Here is a 17,242-nt window from a genome sequence, read left to right on the forward strand (position 1 = left end):
AGTCATGACATTCCTTATTATTGAGTGTCAACTAGTAGAGGTCATATATTTTTGTTCTTTAAAACAGCAAGGGCATGATGGCCTGTAATAAGTATAACCCATGTCATCTCCCTTCTCATTTCCCAATGTCACTTTAATTAAAAATTACCTGGATGAGATAAGACAGCTCTCAATTTGACTGCCATTCTGCATGTATCTTGAGTTCTCACACTTTTCACAGCAATTTGATGTTTCACATGTTTCATGCGAAAAATAAACTATAGTATAATTTACTCCATTGGTTTTTAAGCAAATCTGAAGGATACAGTGTAGTAACAAGCATTAACAGTTGGATACAGAGTATATCAAATGTAATATTTGTTATAGGCTAAGACTCATCTGTCAAGGTTCAAATTGGATGAATTATATTATTCAGTTATTAAATACTTTCATTACATTTCATTTAAAATGTAATTATTGTTTCTATGACTTTCAAAATATACTTTCCCAATGACCTTCATTCAGGATTGTGCTCCTTTCAGGAAATGTTGTGACTTTAGGATAGCCACCTCTGTACTTAGATAGAACAGTAGTAGTTCTGAATCAGACACCTCTGACTGTCTTAACTGACTCCTTCCTTCAAAAGACATGGCTGAACTCCTAGACTGTGCCCCCTCCAGCACCACTTTTGCTGCATTTGTCAGACTGGCTGAAGTCTGGGTTAAAGGTCCAGGCTTGGAGTCTCACATGCTGTTTCCCTCCCTAACTTCTGGGTTTGGATGAAATGCTACACCATGCAGAATGGAATCTAGCCTCCTGAGTGGCCACTGAAAGGCTTGATGACACCACACGTGTAATATGGTGAGTTAGCTTTCCATGGGGGTGAACCTTGACTTACAGGAAATAGGAGGCGGGGATGGGGGGTGGCAAGTCAGGCAGGTAGCATCTTCCTACCATGGAATAGTCTGAGATGGAATTCTTTCTTGCAGCCCTTCTGGAAGAGTCCAATGTGCCAAGCAATGACCAGCCTTTTCTTTATCTTTTTTTGAAGTTTTGTATGAAGTGGTAGCCAGCCTGGTAACACATTATATCACTTTGCCTTGGTTATTTTTCCCCTCACACTCACTGTTTTCAATTTTCACCTCCTGTTATGTGCTGAATTGTGTCCCCTGCCCCAGTCTAAAATTCATAGGTTGAAGCCCTATGACCAATGTGACTGTATTTAGAGACAGGGCCTTTAGGGAGATAAGTAAGGTTAAATGAGATTATAAGGGTGGGTCCCTAATCCAATAAGGTTGGTGGCCTTTTATGATGAGGAAGAACAGAGCAGCCAAGATGGCAAAATAGAAAAACCCTGAGCTTACTTCCTCTCACAAGCACACAAAAATCACAACTATCTGCAGAACAATCATCGATGCAAAAGCCCACCAGAAAAGATCTTCTACAATTAAAGACATAAAGAAGGAACCACGGGACTTCCCTGGTGGTGCAGTGGTTAAGAATCCACCTGCCAGTGCAGGGGACACAGGTCCAAGCCCTGGTCCAGGAAGATCCCAGATGCCGTGGAGCAACTAAGCCCGTGCGCCACAACTACTGAGCCTGCGCTCTAGAGCCCATGAGCCACAACTACTGAAGCCCGCACACCTAGAGCCTGTGCTCCACAACAAGAGAAGCCACCGCAATGAGAAGCCCGCACACTGCAATGAAGAGTAGCCCCTGCTTGCTGTGACTAGAGGAAGCCCGTGCACAGCAACGAAGACCCAATGCAGCCAAAAATAAATAAATAAAACAAAGAAATTTAAAAAAAAAGAAGAAGGAACCACAACGACACAGGTAGGAGGGGTGGACTCACGATATAATTAAATCTCATTCCCTCTGTGTGGGCAACTCACAAACTGGAGAATAATAATATTGCAGAGGTTCTTCAATGGAAGTGAGAGTTCTGAGCCCCATGTCAAGCTCCCCGTGTCAGGTTCAGCACCAGGAAGAGGAGCCCCCAGAGCATTTGGCTTTGAAGGCCAGGGGGGCTTAATTGCAGGAGCCCCACAGGACTGGGGGAAATAGAGACTTCACTCTTAAAGGGGGCATGCAAAATCCCATATGCACTGGGACCCTGGGCTAGGTAATTTGATAGAAGCCTGGGCCAGACCTACCTGCTGGTCTTGGAGAGTTTTCTAGAGAGGCAGGGAGCAGCTATGGCTCACCCTGGGGGCATAGACACTGGTGGCAGACATACTGGGGGACACTCAAACACCTGAACACTGCTGTTGGTGGCTACCATCTTGGTTCATTAATGCCAAGACCTGGCCCCACCCAACAGCCTATAGGCACAAGTGCTGGGACACCTCAGGCCAAATAACTAACTGGGTGGGGACACAGCACTAACCATCAGCAGATAGGCTGCCTAAAGACTTCCTGAGCCCACAGCCATCTCTAGAAATACCCTTAGACATGACCCTGCCCACCAGTGGGCCAAGATCCAACTCCACCCACCAGTGGGCAGGCACTGGCCTTCCTACCAGCAAGCCTGCACTAGCCTCTAGACCAGCTTCACTCAGAGGGCAGACACCAGCAGCAGAAAACTATGATCCCACAGCCTGCAGACTGAGCCTACCAGCAGCAAGCCAGAGCCTACCCTGGAACCAGCTGAACCCCGGCCCTGCCCATTAGCAGGTCAGTGCAATCTCTGGAACATCCTGGACCCCATACACAACTGTGTCAGGAAATTTCCCCCTCCCAACAATCTGAAACAAGCTCTGGGATCCCTAGGCCTGCAGCCAGATTCCAGGAACCAGATCTGCCTGCAAGTAGTTTGGCACTAACTGCAGGATCTGGCTTCACCTGCAAGTGGGTGGGCAACCACCCCAGTCTTTTGGACCCTGACTCTGCCCACCACTGAGCCAACACTAGCCCTGGGGCCACCTAGGGTTCTGCAACCAGCTGCCTTGTAACCAGGCACCACTAAACAGCAGCCAACAGCATCCACAGAAGGCAGGGCCTGGCAACCAACTGGACTAGGGGCCAACCAAACCTACCAGACCGCCCACATAGTCAGCCTAACACAACAGAAGGACCCATGCAGCCCTCTTAGGGGGAACCACCAAGCATATAGCTTGGGTAATGAGATGGGAGTGCACTGCTGGGATGCATAGGACATCTCCTATAAAAGGCCACTTCTCCAAGGTTGAGAAACGTGACTAATCTACCACATATATAAAATACAAATAGCAACTCAGAAAAAATGAGGTGACAGAGGACTATGTTTCAGACAAAGGAATAAGATAAAACCTCAGAAGAAGAACCAAGTGAAGTGGAGATAGGCAATCTACCTGAGAAAGAGTTCAGAGTAATGGGCCCACAGAGCCTACATAGGGAGCACTCCGAGAGCATATAGCTCTGGTGACCAGAGGGGAGTGCACTGCTGAAATGCATAGGACATCTCCTACAAATGGCCACTCATCAAGATTGGGAAAAGTAACCAACCTATAGAAATAAAAACAGAGAATTAGGCAAAATGAGGCAACAGAGAAATATGTTCCAAACAAAGGAATAAGATAAAACCCCAGAAGAAGAACTAAGAGAAATGGAGCTAGGTAATCAACACAATAAAAAGTTCAAAAGTACTGATCATAAAGATGTTCGAGGGACTTCCCTGGTGGTCCAGTGGTTAAAACTCCACACTTCCACTGCAAAGTGCGCATGTTCAATCCCTAGTCAGGGAACTAAGATCCCACATGCTGCATGGCATAGGCAAAAAAAAAAAAAAAAAAAAAAACAGAAAGATGCTCGAAGAACTTGGGAGAAGAATAAACAAATACAGTGAGAAGTTTAACAAAAAGGAAAAATAGAGAAAGATGAAATGGAGCTTAAGAATACAATAAGTGAAATAAAAACTACACTAGAAAGAATGAACAGTAGATTAGATGATACAGAGGAATGGATCAACAAACTAAAAGAGAGAGTAGTTGAAATCACTCGAACTGAACAGAAAAAAAGAAAAATGAATAAAAAGAGATGACGACAGCTTAAGAGACCTCTGGTACAATATCAGGCATACTAACATTCATATTATAGGGGTCCCAGAAGGAGAAGAGAGAGAAAGGGGCAGATAACATATTTGAAGACATAACAGCTGAAAACTTCCCTAACCTGGGAAAGGAAACAGACGTTCGGGTCCAGAAATCACAGAGTCCCAAACAGGATCAACTGACAGAGGACCATACTAAGATACATTGTAATTAAAACGGCAGAAATTAAAGAGAGAATATTAAAAATAGCAAGAGAAAAAACAACAAATTACATACAAGGGAACTCCCCTAAGACTATCAACTGACTTTTCAGCAGAAACTCTGCAGGCCAGAAGGGAGTGATATGATATATTTAAAGTGATGAAACAAAAAACCTATGACCAAGAATACGCTACCCCTCAAGGCTATCATTCAGATTTGAAAGGGAGATCAAAAGTTTTACAAACAAGCAAAAGCTAAAAGAGTTCATCACCTTGAAACAGCCTTACAAGAAATGTTAAAGGAACTTCTCTAAGCAGGAAAGAAAAGGCCACAACTAGAAACATGAAAATTATGAAAGGAAAAATCTCATTGGTAATGACAAATGTACAGTAGTGGTAGTAAATCAATTACTTATAAAGCTAGTAGGAACGTTAAAAGACAAAAGTAGTAAAATCATCTATATCCACAATAAGTAGTTAAGGAATACACAAAACAAAAGGATGTAAAACATGATGTCAAAAACAGTAAACATGAGGACTGGGAGTAAAAATCCCAGGTTTTAAAAATGTGTTTGAACTTGAGAGATTGGCAACTTAAAACAATCAGGTAAATATATAGATTGCTATATATAAACCTCATGGTAACCACAAATCAAAAATCTATAATAATACACACACCAAAAAAAGGGGAAGAAATCCAAACATAACTCTAAAGATAGTCATCAAATCACAAGGAAAGAGAGCAAAAGAAGAAGAAAGGAACAAAAAAGAACTACAAAAATAACCCCCGTACAATTAACAAAATTGCAATAAGTACATACCTATCAATAATCACTTTACATGTAAATGGACTAAATGCTCCAATCAAAAGACAGAGTGGGGCTTCCCTGGTGGCGCAGTGGTTGAGAATCTGCCTGCCAATGCAGGGGACACAGGTTCGAGCCCTGGTCTGGGAAGATCCCACATGCCGTGGAGCAACTAGGTCCATGAGCCACAATTACTGAGCCTGCGTGTCTGGAGCCTGTGCTCTGCAACAAGAGAGGCCGCGAAAGTGAGAGGCCTGCGCACCGCGATGAAGAGTGGCCCCCACTTGCCGTAACTAGAGAAAGCCCTCGCACAGAAACAAAGACCCAACACAGCCATAAATAAATAAATAAATTAATTAAATTTAAAAATAAAAGAGTGGCTGAATAGATACAAAACAAGACGCAAATATATGCTCTCTACAAGAGATCTAAAGACACACACGAACTGAAAGTGAGGGAATGAAAAAAGCTATTTCATGCAAATGGAAACAAAAAGGAAGCCAGGGTGTAGCAATACTTATTTCAGACAAGATAGATCATAACAAGAGACAAAGAAGGGCATTACAGAATGATAAGGGGATCAATCTAAGAAGAAAATATGATAATTTTAAATATATATGCACCCAACATAAGAGTACCTAAATACATAAACCAAATATTAACAGACATAAAAAGAGAAATTGACAATAACACAGTAATAATGGGGGAATTTAAAACCCTGCTTACATCAATGGACAGATCATCTAGATAAAAAATCAATAAGGAAACACTGACCTAAAACAGCACATTAGACAAAGTGAACTTAACAAGTATACATAGAACATTCCATCCAAAAGCAGCAGAATACACATTCTTTTCAAGTGTCCATGTAATGTTCTCCAGGATAGGTCATATTGTAGGCCACAAAACAAGTCTCAGTAAGTTTAAAAAGATTGACATCCTATCAAGCAACTTTTCTGACCACAACACTGTGAGACTAGAAATCAACTTCAAGAAAAAAGACTGCAAAAGACATAAACATGTGGAGGCTAAATAATACGCTACTAAACAACCAACTTGTCACTGAAGAAACTGAAGATGACACAAACTGATGGAAAGATATATCATGCTCATGGATTGGGAGAATTAATATTGTTAAAAATGACCATACTACCCAAGGCAATCTACAGATTCAATGCAATCCCTATCAAAATACTAATGGCATTTTTCACAGAACTAGAACAAATAATTTAAAAAAATTTCTGGAAACACAAAAGACTCCAAATAGCCAAAACAATATTGAGAAAGAAGAACAAAGCTGGAGAGATCACAATCTCTGGTTTTAAACTACACTACAAAGCTCCAGTAATCCAAACAGCATGGTACTGGCACAAAAACAGACATATAAATTAGTAGAAAAGAAAAGACAGCCCAGAAATGAACCCACAGTTATATGGGCAATTAATCTACAACAAAGGAGGAAAGAATATACAATGGGGAAAAGACAGTTTCTTCAATAAATGGTGTTGGGAAAATTGGTCAGTTACATGCAAAAGAAGCAAACTGGACAACTCACACCATGCACAAAAATAAACTCAAATGCATTAAAGATATAAATGTAAGACCTGTAACCATAAAACTTCTAAAAGTGGGCTTCCCTGGTGGCGCAGTGGTTGAGAGTCTGCCTGCCAATGCAGGGGACACGGGTTCGGGCCCTGGTCTGGGAAGATCCCACATGCCGCTGAGCGGCTGGGCCCGTGGGCCACAGCTACTGAGCCTGCGCGTCTGGAGCCTGTGCTCCGCAACAGGAGAGGCCGCAATAATGAGAGGCCCACGCACCGCGATGAAGAGTGGCCCCCACTTGCCGCAACTAGAGAAAGCCCTCGCACAGAAACGAAGACCCAACACAGCCATAAATAAATAAATAAATAAATAAAGTGTATAACTTTAAAAAAAAAAAAACTTCTAAAAGAAAAAGTAAGAAGTATACTCTTTGACATTGGTCTTAGTAATATTGTTTTTGAATATGTCTCCACAGGCAAGGGAAACAAAAGCAAAAATAAACAAATGGGACTACATCAAATTAAAAACTTTTCACATAAGGAAACTATCAACTAAATGAAAAGGCCGCCTACTAAATGGGAGAAGATACTTGCAAATGACATACAGTAAGTCCCCTACATACAAGCCTTCAAGTTTTGAACTTTCAAAGGTGTGAATGTGCGTTCCATCAACATCAGGCATGAGTGAAACTGCAGCTTGCCCTCAGTCTTCTACTGCTGACGATCCTTCAGCTCTACCCTCTCCCACCTCCTCCCCCTCTTCCAGTCAGTAACTCTTCTTGCCTGTTCCCTCGATGCCAGCTGTTGTACTGTACTACTGTACTTTTCAAGGAAACATACTGTAAGATTAAAAATGTTTTCTTTATTTTTTTTGTTTGTTTTTTATGTATTATTTGTGTGAAAGGTACTATAAACCTATTATAGTACAGTACTATATAGCCGATTGTGTTAGTTGGGTACCTAGGCTAATTTTGCTGGACTTACGAACAAATTGGGCTTATGAATGCACTCTCAGAAAGGAACTTGTTTGTAAGCAGGGGACTTACTGTAGCTGATAAGGGGTTGATATCCAAAATATACAAAGAATTCATACAACTCAACATCAAAAAAACAACCCAATTAAAAAATGGACAGAGGATCTGAATAGACATTTTTCCAAAGAAAATATGCAGATGGCCAACAGACACATGAAAAGATGCTCAACATCACTAATCATCAGGGAAATGCAAACCAAAATCACAATGAAATATCCCCTTTATATCTGTCAGAATGACTATTATCAGAAAGACAACAAGTAACAAGTATTGGCAAGGATTGGAAAAAAGAACCCTTGTGCACTGTTGGTAGGAATGTAAATTGGTGTAGCCACTATGGAAAACATTATGGAAATTGCTCAAAAAATTAAAAATAGAACTACCATATGATCCAGTAATTCCACTTCTGGATATTTATCCAAAGCAAATAAAAACAGTAATTAGAAAAGATATATGCAACCCTATGTTCATAGCAGCATCATTTACAATAGCTAAGATATGGAAGCAACCTAAGTGCCCATCAACAGATGAATGGATACACACATACACACACACACACACACACACACACACACACACACACACACACACACACAGTGGAATATTACTCAGCCATAAAAAGAATGAAACCTTGCCATTTGTGATAACATGGATGGTCTAGAGGGTATTATGCTAAGTGAAATAAGTCAGAGAAAGACAAATTATGATATCACTTACATGTGGAATCTAAAAAACAAAACAAATGAACAAACATAACAGAGTCATAGATACAGAGAACAAGTCGTTGCCAAGGGGAGGAGTTGAGGGGGAGATAAGACATAGGTGAGGGGGACTGAGGTACACATTTCTAGTTACAAAATAAATGAGTCATGGGTATGAAATGTACAGTGTGGGGAAAATAGTAAACAATTATGTAATATCTTTGTATGGTGACAGATGGTAACTAGACTTATCGTGGTGATCAATTTGAAATGTATAGAAATATTGATTCACTATGTTATATATCAGGAATTAACATAGTGTTGTAGGTCAATTATACTTCAAAAGCAAACAAACAGACTCATGGAAAAAGAGATCAGATTTGTGGTTACTAGAGGCACGGGTGTGGGTGGGGTATTGGGTGAAGGCAGTCAAAAGTTACAAAACTTCCAGTCCTAAGATAAATAAGTACTAGAGATGTAATGTACAACGTGATAAAGATAATTAACACTGCTGTACTATACATATCAAAGTTGTTAAGAGAGTAATCCTAAGAGTTCTCATCATAAGGAAAAAAATGTTTTTTTCCCTATTTCTTTAATTTTGTGTTTATATGAGATGATGGATACTCATTAAACTTACCATGATAATCATTTCATGATGTATGTAAGTCAAATCACTATGCTGGACACCTAAACTTATACAGTACTCTATGTCATTTATATCTCAATACAACTGGAAAAAAATTAAATTCTAAAAAACTTGTTTGTATTAGTCAATATTGTGTAGGTTAGCATTCTCGAAGTGTGGTCTGGGGACATTTTCCGTGGGTCTATGAGGTCAGTTTCAAAATCAATGATTAAATGCTAAAATGTTATTTGCCTTTTTCATTCTCAATCTCTTATGAGTGTATTGTGGAGTTTTCCAGAATGTGATACTGCAGCTCTTTGAATGCAGAAGCAGACCCCAAAATCCAGCTTTATTCTGCTTAGCCAGACATTAAAGAGATTTGTAAAAACTGAAACAGTGCTACTCTTCTCACAGCTATTTTTTTGTTCTAGAAAATATATTTTTCATTAAGATATTACTATGCTAATGTATAATGGATTCATTTACATATTTTTAAAATTTCTCAGTTTTAATATCTAAAACAGTAAATATCAATATATAGAACCCACATAAACAAAAGCCCACTGAGGTCCTGTTTTAAAATGTTGGCTTTATTATTACTTAGGTATGGTTAGGTCAATAGACCAGGAGATGACTGTCACTAAAGGGAAGTCTGTTCCCAAGAGTAGGAGGCCTGCCATGTCACACAGGGCCGCACAGGGCCACCCGGGAAGCACTAGTCAGTCAGAAGGTTGAAGGAGTGAGGGGAAAGCATGGGTGAGAGCCTTATTGTGGTTTTCGCAGAAAGGAACAGGCAAGGCAGGGTAAGCAGGTTTAGGGTTGGCTAGTTTGAATAATTTCAGCAGGCTCTTAGGTGTAGGGGCTGTCCTAGGGTTTCCTGGATCTGGCCCTGAGGTGACCAGGACAGGTGAGCACAGGCATACCTCGGAGATACTGCTGGTTTGGTTCCAGACTATTGCAATAAAGCAAATGGGGCAATAAGGCAAGTCACACGAATTTTTTGGTTTCCAGTACATATAAACATTATGTTTACACTATGCTGTAGTCTATTAAGTGTACAATAGCATTATGTCTAAGAAAACAATGTACATATCTTAATTAAAAACTAATGCTGCTGGAAAAATGGCACCAATAGACTTGCTCAATGCAGGTTTTTCACAAGTCTTCAATCTGTAAAAAATGCAGTATCTGTGAAGTGCAGTAAAACAACATATCGCTGTATTGGCCCAAAGTATAAGAGCCCTGTGAGAGCTGGGTAAAGGGGGTGGTAATGGGGGCGGAGGGGTATGGTTTTGGATTGGTTAGCTTGCACATGAAAGGTATATTCACAAGGGGGGAGTTTGTCATCTCTAGGAATTAGCTAGTCCTCAAAGGAGCAGTCTCTCCTGCACTAGCAAGGTCCCAGCTGCCAGAGCATTGAGAAGACAGAAAGTAAAGAAACACAGTCAATACAGGTCCTTAATAGTTTTTAAGAGTGTAAAGAGTGTAGAGATGTTCAGAGACCAAAGAGTTTGAGGACTTCTTGGCTAGGTTATGCACAGTAAAAAAGAAGCCCCAAATCTCAACGTCTTACAGCAAAGAGGGTTGTTCGTTGCTCAAGTGAAGTCTTCACACTTCTGATAGGGGGCATACAGTCATCCCTGGGGATCCTTGGGGGATCTGTTCCAGGACCCCCAAAGGATATCAAGCTCTACGGGTGCTCAAGTCCCTTGTATTAAATGGTGTGGTACAGTCGGCCTTCTGTATCCGAGGACATGGAACCCACAGATGCAGAGGGCCTCCTATACAAAGAATAACAGAACATTTTAAAAAAAGTCATAATTTCAGAACAAAAAATCATTTAAATTGAATTACTTTAGTTTAATGAGAAACTCCCTATATTATCCTTATTTGCTCAACTTTTTATCATGAATTAGTGAGATTTCATCACTACTTAGGAAGAGTTCAGGGACTGGTGCTTGGAAATTTCTGACATCTAGGACAATTATGGATGGAAATGACATGAAGGAGAGGAAAGACCTTACCTTGTTTATATGCTGAAAGGACCCAGCAGAGAGGGGGAAGGCTGAACATACTGGAAAAAGAGACACCTGAGAGAACTCCTGGAGGGGGTGCAAGAGCAAAGGAGGGAGCGGTCTGAAAGAGGAGAGAGAGAGGAACCTCTCCTTCGAAAACTGGTTGGATAGGAGGAGAGGCTTCCCTTGAAGATAAGTTAGTTGAGGGAAGGAGGGAAGCTGCAAGAGTCCACCCCTAACGGCACTGATTTTGTCTATGAATCACAGGTGAGTTTACTGCTGGAGGTGAGCGGGGCAGGGAAGGTGGAGGGTTTAGGCCCATTGCAGGGCCTGGTGAAGGGAGCCGACGAAGCACAAACAACAGGAGATGAAGCAGAACCGAAGGCCCAGCTGAGTTTAGACCTTAAACCGTAACAGCATGAAACACACGGCAGCCTACCTTTCCTAACTCAGCTTCCTAACCCTGGCATTGAGTAGAGGTGGGGTTGGGGTGGGTGTAGGGAACTGATGTTTACTGAAAGGCTGTGTAGGGTGATGGTTAAGGGCACGGCCTTTGAAGTCAGCTGGCCTGAGTCAAAATCCTGTCACTTTCCTATTCAGTAAAATGGGGCCAATAATAGTCTTGTGGTGTTGTTTTACGTGGGTAACAGTGGTTTTGTGGAGTTGTTTCGAGGGCTAAATGACTATATATATGCTGTGGATTTTCTTTCCACATCCCTGCTTCTGGGGGTTAAGGGACCCACCTAGGTTTCCTGATTAGGTGAGTGTAGGACTCTTGAAAAGGGACTGTTGGGCTGCACCCCGCAGGCTTGTAAGCCCAGTGTTTGCCCAGCTTGAAGACCGTAGAAGGACCCCAGAATCAGTGACGGAGACATCAATGGTGTTCATGGATAGGAGGATCTTACCTGTGGGAAGCGAGGTCCGGGCGTGACTCCCCACCCTGTGGGGCAGACAGCGGCCGTCTTCACTACCACGGGGAGAGGGAGGTTACCAGTTACAGGGGGAATTGACGTCAGCGTGGCTCATCGGTTACCAGGGAAACCAGCATGGGAGCCTGCCCCTCACCGCCCCTTTGATGAGCCAGCAAGGTGCGGACGTTCTGATCTAATGAGCGTTCCCAGCTGGGCCGGGGCGAGCATGCAGCCATGTACTGAGGAGGGAAGGTCAGTCAGGTGAGTAGGGGTCGGTGAGGCAGGGACTGGTCAGGCAGGGGACGCACAGCGAGCAAGGGAGCCGCCATCGTGGGGGGCTGACCATACAGGGACAACCCAGCTCCTCCGCCCTCCCTGCCCGTTTCCTTTGAGGCCCCTCCTCCGTGGTCCCCATGATCCTTTCTGCTTGTGGTGGGGAACGGAAGGCAGGTATACCTGGTTCTCCCCTGTTTTGTTTCCAAAGTATACTTTGGCATAATCTCTAGGCCCTACTTTCTTCAGGCCTTTAGTTTTATATCTCAGTTACCTGTTTTAGAAGTAAACTACACCCTGCCTCTCATTTGTGTTTTACTCTAATAATCCTAGCCTACCTATTCATCCACTTGCCCTCCAGAGAAGGACCTCTGGATCGCAGGGGGAGGTCACATATGTGGAAGAGGCAAAAGATAAAGGCATAAAAATATGTTTTAGGACATCTCTTCTTACCTACTAACTCCCTTAATTCTCCTGTGGGTAGATGTCTTCATCCCCCGAAAATACCCACCGCCGATGCTCAGAGGGGTCAGTAATGTGGGCAGAGTTACTTACGCAGCTGTTTACTGTCAGAGCAATAAAACAATTCTACGCCTGTGCTCTTCCACTTGGCGCTCTGCCCTGCCTCAAACCAAGGGCTGCACTGGTCCCGTGGCGGCCTGAGGGCTGGAGGCCTCGGAGGACTGGGGTGAGGGAGGCGTAGGTGCTGGTGGGAGACTAAAGAGCCTAGGCGAGAAGAGAAAGAGGGGCTCTATGCGCAGAGAAGCGGGGGCTGATGAACAGGGAGAGAAGGAAGACGCGGAGGAGCTGGAATCGCAGTGAAAGGGATGAGCAGGTGGGGAGGGGAAAGGAGGGATGACTTGTGGAACAATGGGAGGTGAAGCTGACGGTTTTACGGGGTTCACTTCCAGGTGATGACGAGTAGCCACAGGACTACTGAAGAGAAGCTGAACACCACTGGTGTGGAGGACACGAAGAAGCGTGAGTTCCAGCTGCTTGAGTGAAAGTTGAAAAACAGATCTGATGTCAGAGTCCTTTACAGATGCTTGAGGAGTGAGCTTGTGGTTGAAAACAGAGCAGGCAGGGGCCCGGGTAGCAGAGGCCCGGAGCTGGTGCAAGGCACGAGCCTCCCGGGAAGAGGGGCTGCAGAGGTAGAAAGAACCCTGGTTTTTAACTGTAGCACGTGGCAGTTCTCATCCATGACTCTGCATGGTCCTCCCAGCAATCCCATGAGATGCATACGGGGCAGGAAATAGACCTTCTCCGCGAAAACCAGCTGCGAAGCATCGGCACTGGGACGCAGACCACGTCTCCTGACTTGATCCACGCTGTCTGTAGTTTCCCATGAGAGTCCTGATCCTCTGCGTACTATTCACAGTAGGAGATCAACCTCTTAGAGAGAAAACTTATAGTCTCTACATAGAAATGAAAGAACTTTTCTCTAAGTTTTCTTCACCCCAGACTCTATGTTAAAAATCTTCAGGCTGTAAATTGTGAGAAAGAGCTGTTGGACTGTCAGGAATTGGTGCAGGTGAGGTTCTTATGGTGCCATCTAGTGTCCGTGATTGGACTTACAAAACTTTGGCTATAAGTATTCTGAAAAATAATTTATTTAAGGAAATAGCAAGTAACTGATTAATTTTGCAAAAGAATAGACATTAAAACACCTAATATTTTCCTCTCCCTGCCGGGAAGATTTATTAACCTGCCCTCTTGATCACCCCGAGAGTTAGACCAATGCAGTGAATTACTTCATTGCATAACACAGAAATTATGACCTAGTGAAGTCCAAGGTTACCTTATTTTCTTTTCACTATACCAGTTCATCCAAGACCTTAAAGATCATGAAGCTTGGTGCTAGAAGTGTCTGAGGCATTCAGGTCTTCATTCAGTAGAATGAGGTATACAGCAGTGCTTCACAAACTATAAAATGTTAAGCAGAAGTATTATATAGAGCTATTATTTCACACATACGATTCCATACCCTTGACACACCTCCCTTCTAAGCCTCATAACATATTTATAAGATAAGAGTTGCTATCTAGACTTTACATCTGAAGAAGCTGAGGCTCAGAGATGTTATATGACTTGCCCAAGGTCATAGAGCTAGTTTTCTCTTTGCTGTACTACATTGCCACTATGACACTGATATAAGGAATTAATATGAATTTATTCAGCAGAAATTTATTAATGCTCACTAGTACCATCCGTTGGGTTAGGAACAAGGTATATAAAGATTTATGACTGTTGGGAACTGAATGTTTGTGTCCAACTAAAATTCGTATGTTGAAGCCCTAGCCCCTAATATGACATATTTGGAGGTAGGGGCTTTGTGGAAGTAAAGTTAAATGAGGTTATAAGGGTAGGGTCCTGATCCAATAGGATTACGTCCTTAAGGATAGGAAGAGAGACCAGATCCAGATCTTGCTTTCTCTCGGCAGGCACATGCAGCAAGAAGGCAGCTGTCTGCAAGCCAGGAACAGAACTCTCAACAGAACCTGACCATGCTGGCACCCTATCTCACTTTCAGCTCCAGAACTGGGAGAAAATTAATTTCTGTTGTTTAAACCACCCAGTGTATGGTATTTTGTTACGGCAGCCCAGCCCAAGCCAACTAAAACAATGAATATCTACTCCCCCTAAGCTGCTTCCAGCTTTGTTAGGGAAGTCAGTTGTTAGATAAATCACAACCCAACTTGCTGAGATAGATGTATGGACACCTCATATTTCTAAATGATTGCCTTAGAAAGAATCCTGATGAGACTGGTGGTGACAGGCTACCACAGATGTCAGACAGCTCTAAACTCAAATACATTTAAGAGATGACCTCTTACTTAGAGGTACCTTGTCATTAATAAACATGGACTTTCTCTCAGAACCCCGTGTGCCCTCTTTGCGTAGGAGATGGGATGGAGTTGCGGAGCCAGTGACTAAATGTGGCTTTGGGTTCTGGTTCAGGAACAGAACCTGTGGTCCTCAGCTGCTACATCTATCAGATGAGATGGTTTTGACTAGCTGCCATCTGAGGCAGTCATCTGAATCTTTTTGCTCACTTTGTCCCTAGAAGAGTTTTGAAAAACTGTGAAACTGTTTCCACTTTTGAAAGTTGACATCTAAAATTTTCCATTAGAAATGTAGTTTTAAAGAATGTCATTTCCATTATACTATAAATGTTGACATTTTAAAATAAAATCATCACATGACTCTTATGTTTCCAGTACCATCAAAATAACATATTTATTAGAAATTCACTATCATTCATAAAAAAGACTGCCTTTCACATCATTCCTTTTTCTCAATGAAATATTATTTTCACTCCATTCTCCATTCCCAGAATTTTATGTAATGCAGTGTATTTTTATGTTTGAAAGTCTTTTAAAATTAAAATTAAAAATTAAAATTACCTGAAAGTTTTATTATCATAATTATCAGTAGTTAAAATTTGAAACCATATATGATAAATTTTGATAATAATTACACATAATTAGTAAAATTTTATTGGATACATCTCTCAAAATCTATTGATGAATGTTATTTATTGTTAGAAAGAGATACAATTTAATCTAGATTCAATTCCTATTTTGGGGTTTTACAGATATAAGCACTCAGAGACACTGTTCTCATAAATAGATGAAAATAGTTTTATTATAGTAAAGTCATTCAATTATTTCAACTTCTGAATTGCATGCCAAAAGTATCTCACAGTAATCTCTCATTAAATGTTATTTTAAATCATCAACTTTAGGTTCTCCATCAAATTTGTTGAAAGCAAAGAATTAGAAACCCCCTGAATTACAAAAGGATTGATTATCCAGTCTTTACAGTCAATCTGGGACTACTATAGGACAATCATCTCACTTATAAACACTAATTCTAAGGAAGAGTGCTAAGTAAGGCAGAGAGCCTTGCATGTCACCTGGATGACCTAAGATGCTACCAATGTTTCTTACCTATACTCTGCTTGGTTCTCTCAACACTCTCCCTCAGGAGCAATGCTTTCTTTGAGTAAAATTATCATCACTCTTATAACCACACTCTACATTATATCTGAATGAACATATTGGCCAAACTGCTCCACTGAATACCAAAATACCCACTCTTAAAGAGAAGAAAAGGAAAGACACAAAGCCTGAATGCAAATTTTTGATGCCTTATTTTGGAGACTTCTCTGGAAGCAGAAGTGCCATCCATTAGAAATACAATGTGAGCCATATATGTAATTTAAAATTTGTTTGAAAAGCAAAAAGAAGCAGGTGAAATTAATGTTATATGTAATGCAATATTTCCAAAATATAATCATTTCAACATTCAGTCAATATAAAAAGTTAAAAATGAGGTAGTTTTACATTTTTTTTTTTTTGGTACTATTCCTTGTAGTATTTTATACAAGCAGCAAATCTTAATTCATACCAGCTACACTTCAGGTGCTCAATATCCACATGTGACTAGTGACTATTGTATTGGGCAACACAGCCCTTGAGAGACACACTGTAGTAAGATTTGGGATGGATAAGAGAGCAGTCTTTTGTTTTTGTAAAGTAAGAATATGGTGAACATAAGCGAAGTGGTCAGAAAGGAAAATAGTCCTATCCATGCCCTCGTACAGCTGTGAAAGGTATCTTTCACCCCAGGGCCTATGCTGCACAGCTGTATGAAGTGGCCCTGGTGTACCTCAAGAGATAGAGGTACCCCACTTTGAAGATCATTATTTTAAGGTGAATTCTAGCTGCCAGGGTCTTTGGAAAATGATGCAATGATAATGAAATTATGCCGCCTTATCTTCTGGAGAAGACCTAGTCAACTATCCTCTAAAATTCTGGAGCAAGTAAAAAGAAAAAATTCATGAGACAATGATTAGCAAAAGATCTAGAAAGCCCCTGTTACTTTGTCAGCAATATCCTGGTATGACTTTTTTAAGTCATACCAAGTATGGTTGACAACCTACCTTATTGCAAGTAGAGAGTTTTTGGTAATAGTAGGGTGATGTTTTCTCCTCTGACTTTGATGGAGACAAGATGAGGTTATATGAAAATCATCAACCTAACATCAGATTACTCTAGGAGGTGAAGATTTCCTATGTTAGGGCACAGAAATGACTAAGAATCTCTTCCTTACCTCTATTTTCT

The 17,242-nt window shown here is 41.5% G+C and overlaps 1 long non-coding RNA gene across 2 annotated transcripts in view; it reads right to left on the reverse strand.

Annotated features, from left to right (window-relative positions):
* The window catches only part of LOC309654301, a 28,658-nt gene extending 14,793 nt beyond the window's left edge, over positions 1 to 13,865 (reverse strand). The window contains exon 1 of one of the 2 annotated variants that reach the window (XR_014260118.1): positions 11,838 to 13,865. This is a non-coding gene — a long non-coding RNA (uncharacterized lncRNA). The remainder of the gene's footprint in view (positions 1 to 11,837) is intronic. The other variant, XR_014260119.1, reaches the window with a different exon arrangement.
* Positions 13,866 to 17,242: the final 3,377 nt, after the last annotated feature.

This window comes from Balaenoptera physalus (assembly GCF_965194825.1).
Source record: "Balaenoptera physalus genome assembly, contig: HAP1_SCAFFOLD_2595, whole genome shotgun sequence".
Classification (NCBI taxonomy): domain Eukaryota; kingdom Metazoa; phylum Chordata; class Mammalia; order Artiodactyla; family Balaenopteridae; genus Balaenoptera; species Balaenoptera physalus.